Source organism: Mustela nigripes, chromosome 9 (genome assembly GCF_022355385.1).
Source record: "Mustela nigripes isolate SB6536 chromosome 9, MUSNIG.SB6536, whole genome shotgun sequence".
Classification (NCBI taxonomy): Eukaryota; Metazoa; Chordata; class Mammalia; order Carnivora; family Mustelidae; genus Mustela; species Mustela nigripes.
In genome coordinates, this window is record NC_081565.1 from 82,409,131 (window position 1) to 82,419,776 (window position 10,646).

At 50.0% G+C, this 10,646-nt stretch overlaps 1 protein-coding gene across 3 annotated transcripts in view; it reads left to right on the forward strand.

The window, feature by feature from the left end:
- The window catches only part of KANK1 (KN motif and ankyrin repeat domains 1), a 194,586-nt gene that overhangs the window by 135,341 nt on the left and 48,599 nt on the right, over positions 1–10,646 (forward strand). Inside the window, exon 1 of one of the 3 annotated variants that reach the window (XM_059411924.1) lies at positions 2,583–2,671. The exons of the other annotated variants lie outside the window; for them this stretch is intronic. The gene's annotated coding sequence lies outside the window, so the exon portion shown is untranslated. Of the gene's footprint in view, positions 1–2,582; positions 2,672–10,646 lie in introns of those variants that run through there. 3 annotated transcript variants of the gene reach the window in all.

The following is a 10,646-nucleotide window of genomic DNA, read 5'->3' on the forward strand; positions in this document are numbered from 1 at the left end:
TTATTTGTTAGAGAGAGAGAGAGATACAGAGCGCAAGCACAGGCAGACAGAGTGGCAGGCTAGAGGCAGAGGGAGAAGCAGGCTCCCTGCCAAGCAAGGAGCCCGATGTGGGACTTGATCCCAGGACGCTGGGATCATGACCTGAGCCGAAGGCAGCCGCTTAACCAACTGAGCCACCCAGGCGTCCCAAATATATATATTTTTTAAACCCTACTTCCCCTATGTGTGTTGTGCCCAAAAGGAATCTCCCCCAGCCCTTTCCCTTAAAAAAAAAAAATCAGTGCTTTGGGCTCCCATAGAACTTGAGGAAAATTCCCATATGAAGGTGGAGTCAGGGCACTGGCCCCAGAAACATTGCTCATGGTCTTGGGAACAAAGCAGGAATTAAAGAAGTCAGCTGAGGAAAGTACCAGTTGGCCAGGCCCTGGGCTGCCAGCATGTCTGGTGACTGACATCCCACATTCATGCTCCCGTTGAGAGCTGAAACCGAGTAAGGGACCATTCAGAGTCCTTGTATCCTCTGACTCCCCCACTGAGTCCTTCAGTTAGCTGCAATAAAAGGTACCGGTTTTCAAGTAAGAGCAGTTCAGGGCGCCTGCATGGCTCAGTCACTGGGCGTCTGCCTTCAGCTCAGGTCGTGATCCAGGGTCCCACATCAGGCTCCCTGCTTCTCCCTCTCCCTCTGCCCCTCTGCCTGCTTACGCTCTCCCCTCACCTCTATCAAATAAATAAAATCTCCAAAAAAAAAAAAAAAAGAAAGAAAGAAAGAAAGGGAAAAAAAGAACAGTTAGTTAATGCTGTAATTTGTAAAATGTGTTGCCCTAGGTTTCAGACCAACATAAAGATGATGCAACAGGCACCTGTGTGCATAGCATCTCGCCGAAGAAATACACTTTACAGGTACACGGCAGGGATCCGGGGCCTCCAGTGTCCCAGGCACTGTTCTGGGCACTCAGATTCAGCAGGGAAAACACAGGCCCAAACCCCTACCTCCAAGGACCTTTCATTCTGGTAGAGGCTGAGGATTCCTGTGGGCAGAGCTTCCAGATAAAATAGAGGACTGATTTATGCTTAAAAAAAAAAAAAAAAAAAAAAGTATTCACTGTGTTTTCAAAATTTAAATTTCACTGGGTGTCCTCGCTTCTAATTTGCTACACGTGGCACCTCACCTGGGCTTTCCTGCCAGCATTGTCCCCCTGCTCACCATCCACCCCGTCAGAATCAATCATGTCTTTGTGTCTGTCACCTCCTTTTATTTTTTTTTAAGATTTTATTTATTTATTTGACAGAGATCACAAGTAGGCAGAGAGGCAGGCAGAGAGAGGGGGAAGCAGGCTCCCCGCTGAGCAGAGAGTCCTATACGGAACTCGATCCCAGGACCCTGAGATCATGGGGACTGTCTGCTTTTTCTCAGGTCTCTGAATCACGTTGGAACCTGGATGCCCTGTTTACCTCTGTAAACACTAATTCATGTTGTGAAACTTTAATTAGAGCTTCGACTCTCTTTAGAAGCTACATAACAAGTGGCTTATTTGTCCGATGAAGCTAATGCACCTTCCCAGCCTCCTTCACAGGACGGTTGCGAGGGACAAATAAAATAGGAGCCCTAGAAACACCCCAAGATATGAAACACTGGTCAGATGTCAGGGGAATCACTGCCCGCCTTGTTCTGCGAGGTCCCTCCTCGGGTCCTGGTCTGAAAAGGGCCTGCTCACGTGCCGCGGTGCCAGGCCCTGTCAGACGCGTGACTTTGAGGCAAGAATTGTGTTCCTGTCCTGTGTCACAGTTAAATGAAAGAAATCGATGAGGGTTAGGGAGTTCCGTTTGTGCCTCCCATTGCCAGCCTTCTTGTTGCTAATACTTGCCTTTGGTAGTTGATGGTGGTTTTCCCCCCCTTTTACTATTTCTCGTGCGCGCGCACAAACACACACATTTATTTTTTTCCAAATAACTAGATCTTAAGTTACTTAGGGTACTTATCAAGCTGCATTAAAAACTTGGTTGTCGGGACGCCTGGGTGGCTCAGCTGGTTAAGCGGCTGCCTTCGGCTCACGTCATGATGGGATCGGGTCCCACATCGGACTCCTTGCTTGGCAGGGAGCCTGCTTCTCCCTCTGCCTCTGCCTGCCTCTCTGTCTGCCTGTGCTCGCTCGCTCTCTCTCCCTCTCTCTCTCTGACAAATAAGTAAAAAATCTTTAAAAAAAAAAAAAAACCAAACAACTTGGTTGTCATTTTAAATTCCTCTGATAAATTTTAGTAAGGCTGGTTGGGACTCTGGTCAGTCCTTTGGCTCCGGGTTTTGTCTCCATGCTGATCTTAAATGAGGTCCAAAGGCCGCTGATAAGACCGGGTCAGCCGGAGCCCACAGACTCCCGGCCCAGCAGGTAGAACTCTGCCGCCCAGCACAGCCCCCTCGGTTGTGTAAATATTTTTCCCGGGCAGCGGCGTTTCTCAAACAGAACCCTGAGCCCACTGCTGGGAACCCGACAGCGGGAATTGCATGCTGTTTGTCAAGCACCAGAGCAGTTTGCCCCGACTGGTCTGGCTGGAACTGCCCCGGGGTTTCTGAGACCATCTGCAGGCAAGGTCTCAGCCTGGCAGCGGTGGTGTGCGTCCCTGCTGGGGAGTCTTAGAGCTGTGGTCTCCACCAGCCTTCCTCCAGAGGCAGAAGGTGAGCGGATGAGATGCTAGGGCTGCTTGAATGCGCAGGTACCGGCCGTGACCCTCCAGGGTGTCCTGGAAGCCTCTGCCGAAGAATGAAATGTGTGTTCCTGTCGGTGCTCTGCCCTCCCCTGAAAGCGGTGTGTTTGGTGGTGTATGAGGAGAGCTAAGGGTGCGACCTAGCTGCCTGACATCAAAACAGAGGTAAAGGGCTGGTGCGGGTCTTTATGATTCCACCTGTCCCTACTCTCAGATGAGAAAAACCCAGACTGCCCAGCCCACCCAGTTACCTAATGGCTAAGCCGGACCTTGAACACAGAGGACCATTTCCCCTTGTTCAGCGCACTCTGTCGACATTAAAAATCAGAAGAGCGCCAACTGTAAATTCTTAATGAAGTAGATCAAGGGGAAAGTGTGTATTTCAGGAAACTTCATGAAACCGAAAAGGAGGGCAGTTGTGAGTAGAAGGTCCTTTGAGATAGAGGCGAAGTTCTTCTTACTGCAAATTACCTCATAGAGCCGATTAACAAACGTCTCAGTATAGTACATCAGTTTCATCCTGTTACTTGGTGTTCTTCGTAATTGGATTTCAATTAGATTGTGCCTTTCAGCGTTAAATGAAACTGTTAGTTTTTCATTGATGAAAGACTCCTTTCTCACTGAGGTTTACACATGAAATAATGTATTTTCTCATAGTGATGGTGTTTCAGAAGATAGTTATTTTTTTAAGCATCAGTTTCATTTGAGTTTCACAGCGCAGAAATCACCTACACATAGGAGATCCCGATTCCAGGGACTTGCCTGTCTGGTTAGATCAGAACCCCAGAACTCCACCAGCCCCCAGGGACGTCCTGCAGAATCCCTCCCTCTGCGGGGCTTGCTTTGTTTCCACACTCTCCAGGCTTCCGCTTTAACCGGGAGCCCCCTGGGGAAGCTCTGCTGCTCCAGACCGCGAGTGAGTCCCAGTGGGTTAAGCATCATTCAGATTTCAGATGGGAGATTCAACTCTGCAGTTCAGACGGGGAAAGATGCCTTATCTGGCAGCAAGTCCCAGCCTACTAGGGTGTAGGACGGGTAGAAACCAGGCTTTTGCCTATCCTAGGCGTTGGGCAAAGATACACCCTTTATTTGGAGAGATGCTGTGCAGGTGCCAACAGGAAAGAAAAAACACAAAATAAAAACCCAGGAGGGAGATGTGCTTCGATGTTAACGCTTTGAGCTGTTGAAGCTGCCAAGTGAGGCCCTTCCTACAAGATTTGAATGTCCTGTGCCCTGCTTACCTAAGGCAGACTTCCCGTCATGAGTATTGGCGTTTTTTTCTGATTATGCACTTCCCCTCTTTCTCAAAGGACGTGGGTGGGCCAGCTGAGCCCATCTGAAGTATAGCTCGTTCCCTTCCTTTCCAAGGGTTTGCCTTCTTCCTGTGCCCCAGATAATTCCCGTTCATCTCCTTTTGTGCAGTTTCTGAGAAAAGTTTGTGCCGGTTTGGGACATGAATGACGAGCTCATTGTTTCTGCTTTGGGGTCCTTCTCTCTGAGAGGCTGTTTGATTTGATCTGGTCCAGAAAATATCCACGTCATTTCTCCAATTCACAGAGGTTGTAGACTCTTGCTCTTTTCTGGTAACATATCGAACTAAAAATTGCATGGAGAAGATTTCTCTAATAAAAACCTTGTAGGAGCTTCAGCCAGGAAATCGGGTTTACTAGGATTCATTCAAACATTTGTAGAGATTCTAAGTTAAAAAAAAAAAAAAAAATTGATGATTCTGTTCTTCCTCTCTTGGCTTCTCTACTGGATATTTTTGGAATGAGCTGGAACTGATTCACTCATTTCCATATGCTTTAGGAAAAGTATGCTCATGTTTTAGAAGCTAAGCCTGGTTCTACTTTGGGCTGCAATTCCTCATGAATTCTGAGGATGAGAAGTGCTTTAAGTATGCAGCGCATTTGTATCTCGTCGTGATCTCAGCTGGTAGTTCTGTATGGACAAGTGATCTCACAACTTAAAAATACGTATGTGACTATTTTGAGAATTTTTTAAAAATTGTGGCCAGATTTCCAATCTTAACAGCACTTGGACCATGATCAAATACTGTCCTATAGTATTCAGGGGGCCTTTCTAACCAACAGATAGAAAAGCAGAACTGTCAACCTGAAGGAACACGGGGCCGATGGACCGATTGTTGTTGGATTGATGGGATGCGTTCTCGTCCCCAAAGTTCCGTCTGTGGGCTCTCTCTCGGTCTCGTGTGTGACCAGATTTGAGTGGCCTGTGACTTTCCTCCCATCTGAGCTGGAGGTTTTGCCCAGTGAGCCTTTATTTAAAGGAGGCGATGCTTGGGAATGCTGTGTGCTCAGTCACAGGTGCTGAATTTATCTTGGGTCCTTTCTCGAGATCTTCCTTAAGGGAGCAAGTTTTCTGTCTGTGGGATCTTTTGTACTCTGGGCATGATCTCTGTTCTGCAGAACCAAGACGACAGGCACATGATTTCCCGAATCTCGTCTCACAACATTTGGATTAGTCAATAAATCCCATCAGCTTTGCAAATAACTTTGTGAAAACATTGATTCAGCCCTCACTGTCAGATTTTCCCATTCCTGCCCACTATTCTCAGTGCTCTTTTCTCTTGCAACAATTGTACACCAGGCAAAGGCTTTTTAAATGTTTGTGTACAAGCAGCCACAACAGGCCCCTTCTGGAGCCTCCCGGAAGACAAGGAGTAGGTATCTCCCCTGATTCCAACTACAAAAGAGAGATGTGAGATTTCTAAAGATTCCTAAGCCCAGACCCAGGTGTCTTCACCCCGTAGTCTGTGCGTCTCCTCTTCTTTTAACGAAAACCCACAAATGTTCCTTCTTTCTCGGCTGCCAGTGTCCTCCCCACGTACATCTGTGCACTCCCCACGTATGACTGCGTGATTTCCTTTCCCCCAGCATTCCCAACGGACGGACGGGGCTGCATTGATCAAATCAGGGACACACCAGGGAAATGTGGTTTCAGTTTTTTGTTGTTTTTGTGTGTGTAGGTCTTTTGTATTTTTGTTTGTTTGTTTGTTTGTTTGTTTTTTGAGGTGGCCCATTTAGCGTGTTCCCCTCCAGTGTCAGCTGGGAGGACAAAAACTCATCTGTCTTCCTGAGAGCTGCCCAAGCAGGTAGTAGAACCTGCCGGCTTTCTGCGCCCTGTGCCTCAGCCAGGACTCCACCCCTGAGCGAGGGGTGACTCAGCCCAATGACACACCGGCTGTTACAGCCGCCCGGGGTGGAGACCTGGCAGTCTGTAGGCCGGTAGGGGCGGAGGGAAAGGTTGGCATGTCAAACCATTCCAACAATGTAGCTTACAGGAAAAAAAATTGCAAAACACTGAAGCCCTGTGCCACCGAGTTTTTCCATTAGGGCCACGCTTTACACAGCTTCCACATCTGCCCCGGGCTCAGCTGCCTGGCAGTGTGAGAGGAAACGGTCACATTGTAAGCTTCTGGGCGGTGAGGAATCCCACCAGCTCCTGGGCATGGCCCTGGACACTCTCAGGCGTCACCTGGGCGCCCGGGAACGTGGATTCTCTGGGCGGGGGCTGCTTGCACCTTATTGAGGTTCTAGAAACTGGCATCTGGAACTTACACCACCCAGGATACTGCTTTTAAATGAAGAATCAACGGACAGAAAATCTTCCAGAAAGGTAAAAGGGGGGGCCAAAAGCTGGGCGCTTTACCTCTGGGGTTCTTATTATTTGGTTTTCTGTCCTCTGGCCAGTTTGATCGTGAAAAGGCAGACTTTGCAAATAGTGGTGCATTTAAATCAGGGGGTCTTTTGGGAATGACCAGAAGGAAGGATGCGAGACAGAGAAACCACTTCAGTGCCATGAGACCATTCATTCGGGAGCTCACTTGTAAATGACTGCACAGAAACGTCCTGGCAGAGGGCACCTGTTTCCCTTCTTTGTGACACGGACCAGCCCCGAGGTCCTGTGAAGGTGGGTCTTTCTTTTACTTACGGTCACTTCTTTGTGACTTTGTTTAGTTCAAGACAGCTGGCGAGATGAAGGAGCACTGAACTTTCCATACTTTTGTTATTTTTTCCGTCTCTCAAACATGTTTGGCTTTCACTGACTTTTGTCTGTTTGCTCCTAAATCTGGGCTTTTGCTTTTGGCCTCATTGGGACAGAATCATGATTTGTTTCTGTGTCTTCAGCCCTGAGGCCTGCAGAAATCTTGGTGGGCCTTCCCAGCCCTCCAGGGCTCCAGGCAGCAAGAGACCAGCTCTGGCAGAGGGTTCTGGGGCAGAACCCCAGGGCGCTTCTCCACCGTCCCCACCCCTGTTCCCCAGCCCAGCTGCCCTGTTGCCTTCCTAGGGCCTTGCTCAAAACCCTGTTCTCTTGATCTGGATGGCTTTCCCATACCTCCCAAGGCCTTCTCATCCTTCAAGAGCTGCTTCCTCCCTGACCTGTTCCAACCAGTGTTCTCGGAGATTCTGAGGGGAATGTCACCCCTACCTCTTCTTAGTTCCTGGAGAGCTATGTATTTTTATGTAGAGTCAGGGGAGTGGCCTCGACAGTCTGTGAGCACTGAGGTCTCAGGGGGTGAGAGTCCCATCATCTGCACCTCGGGTGTACCCACTGTGGCCTGCTTAGTACTCCGCCTGGGGTCCGCAGGCTGCACGTTCCATGAGCACATGTTTGCAGCCTGCTTTGTGCCCGCACAGTGCTGGGCAGCGAATCCAGAGCGGGACGTGGGCACAGTGCCTGCTGGAGAATCTCTGATTGAACTGAACCCTGCTTCTGGCCAGGCTGACAGTGTCTTTCCCTTGGCCGGTGCCCCCCAGCCTGTGCACCTGGATATTTTTCTTCCCGGACAAACCAGGTGGCTTTCAGTGCAGGGCACACACCCGCTGACAGCCCACCTCCTCTGACCTCACCGCTCCGTGCAGGCGGTCGTATCTGCTTTCTGTCCATCACATGCTCTGACGTAGGCTTAAAATGATCCTGTCTGTTCAGTGCCTTGCGTTCCAGGGAGAGGGGACCAGTTTTGACATGGTTGTCCAGGGAGGATTCTTGTCAAAGGGCATTTGGGAAATTTCTTTCCAGCTCCCACCACCACGTTCCTGTTCGTGACCCAGCCAGAGAGAGGAGGCGGACCTCTCATCAGTTCCTTTTGCCCCAGGCGTATTACCTGGTCTGGTTGGGCGGGCTGGTTGGAACTGTGGACGAGAAACCAACCTGGTGGCCTGCGAGGTCGGGAGGATGGCCGGCCGGCCTGCCGTCTGTCCCACAGTTCTCTTGGGAAGGTCTCTACAGATGTCTGTCCCCTCTTAGATGGGAGGAAATAAACGGTTATTTAATTAAGTAAGTTATTATTGGATAAATGATTGTTAATAACTTACAATTATTATAACCTATAAATTGTAAATATGTATTAAATAGACGCTTATTGTTTGCAGCGTTCATAGTCTTTGTGGCTATCTAATTTAGTTTTAATCCCCTTATTTCATGCCTCAATTTTGTCACGGGCTTTTTAATGCTGATTTCAAGACTCAGGTGAAAACACATTATGAGACTGTCTCTTTGTCCAAATCTGATGAAAGCAATATTCACAGGCACCCCAGACTGTGAAGAAAGCCTGATGTGTAAAATTCAGTGTGACTCTGGTGTGAAGACTTAAATGTGTTCGAGGAAAGGCGTTCCGTTGAGTCAGGTGTAATGCGGACTGAGGGTTTCTTCCTGGCGTTTTTCGACAGGCGCATCACCCGTAGCGTCCTGGTCCTCATTTCACTCTCCTGGCCGGTGTCACACCTCTGCTGGCACACCCGCCCCATGTTGCCTGTGGCGTCTCCTTGGAAAATCTCTCCTTACATCAAGTCTTAGGGCAGATCCTTCTAATCCAGGCGTGTGAAGAAGGATCCTCTTCCAAACCCAACGCTGTACACACCTACCAGGACGAGGAAGAGCGAGAAGCTCTTGCTGGGCCTGTCCTGTAATCCCCTCCGTGGCCCGTCAGCCCTCGGGGCTGTGCTGGCGCTGGGTGGAGAAGGAGACAGTGGGGATGTGGGAGGGAGCCCCGCCCACTCTGCTCCCCCTCCATGGGGTTACCTCAGACACCGGCTTCTGTGTCACACCCATCACTGTCCGAGAGCCCGGGAGGGGTGAAGCGCACCGCCAGGGCTGTGCATTCTTTAGGGGGTGCTGGGGGGCGGCTGACACACCACAGACATGATCCAGCCCTGCCACGAGATTGATGACGGAGCATCCTGTTTCCGACCTGTGTCTTTTCCTTCTTCTTCTTCTTTTTAAAGATTTTGTTTCTTATTTTGCCAGAGAGATCACAAATAGGCGGAGAGGCAGGCAGAGAGAGAGGAAGGGAAGCAGCCTCCCCGCTGAGCAGAGAGCCCGACGTGGGTCTCGATCCCAGGACCCTGAGATCATGACCTGAGCCGAAGGCAGAGGCTTAACCCACTGAGCCACCCAGGCGCCCCCCAACCTGTGTCTTTTCAAGATAAATATTTGCAAGTAGGGTTTGGGCACATTAAGTTTACCTTCAGAAGGCATGGTGGTAAGGATCCTAGGCTGTTGGGTTTGGGTATTTATTTATTTATTTATTTAGATTCTATTTATTTGAGAGAGACCAGGAGAGAGGAGGAGCCTGAGCAGGGGGGAGGGGCAGAGGGAGAAGCCAGCTCCTCGCTGAGCAGGAAGACCCTGGGATCACGACCCAAGTCAAGAGCAGATGCTTAACCCCCGAGTCACCCAGGTGCCCTGGTCTTTATTATTATTATTTTTTAAGATTTTATTCATTTGATTTGTCAGAGAGAGAGAGCACAAATGGGAGCAGCAGGCAGAAGGAAAAGCAGCTCCCGCTGAGCAGGGAGCCTGATGTGGAACTCGATCCTAGGACCCTGGGACCGTGACCTGAGCCAAAGGCAGACGCCCAACCGACTGAGCCACCCAGGCGCCACAGTTTTATAGTTTCTTCCAACAAAGGAACAAAGGGAAGAAGGGGCATGTGGCTGGCTCAGTCAGTGGAGCATGTGAGTCTTGATCTCAGGGTTATGAGTTCGAGCCTTACATTGGGCGTAGAGATTGCTTAAAAATAAAACCTTTAAAAAATAATAAAATGGGAATGAAGAAATTGGTCACCTGGAAAGTGGGAAAGGAACACGGATGCGAACATGAGTGAAACTGGATCCCACATGGACAGCACGAAGTCCTTGCTCTGTGCCACAGTGAGGCCTGGGAGTGTGCTCCGTTTGACCAGTCCAAGGCTTTGGTTTAATTTGAGTTAATTGCCAAGATGTTTTAAGCTAACAGAAAAACACGAATTTCCTTAGTTTCCCTGGGAAAGTCAGAAGAGGCGGCATTGCTGGGTGGTGTATTATAGGCCACGTGAGCTAACCGGAGGGAACAGGTGCTCTCTGGTCTCCCCAGCTGCCCTGAACACCTCTTTTCAGTTAACTGGCCTGGATGCTAAAGGTACTTGGGTTTATGATCTGGACCCTGAGGGTCCGTGTATGCTTCACGGGCTGCCCCCGGGAGAGCTCTCAGCTCCTGTAAGCCGAAAGGAAGACCACACTCGGAGTTGCACATTTGGTTTGGTTTGAAGTGGAGGTTCTCCCTCCTGGCTTCAGTTCAGCCCCCTCTGGGGAACTTCTGAACATGACGATGCCCTGGCTCCTCCCGCCCAGGAGATTCTGACTCACTGGGGTGGGGTGGGGGGCAGCTCAGCACTTTTACAAACAGCCCCAGGCCGTTTAGTTGTGCAGCAGGGGTTGAAAACTTGGGGGGAAGGTGGGGGCCTGTCTGGGAGGTCCCAGCTTTGGCCTTTATAACCTCGGATGCTGAAAGTGATGTTCGTACCATGACCCCTCAGGCCCAGAGGCCTGCCTCCGCTAAAAAACCAGGACAGGGGGGCGCCTGGGTGGCTCAGTGGGTTGAGCCGCTGCCTTCGGCTCGGGTCGTGATCTCAGGGTCCTGGGATCGAGTCCCGCATCGGGCTC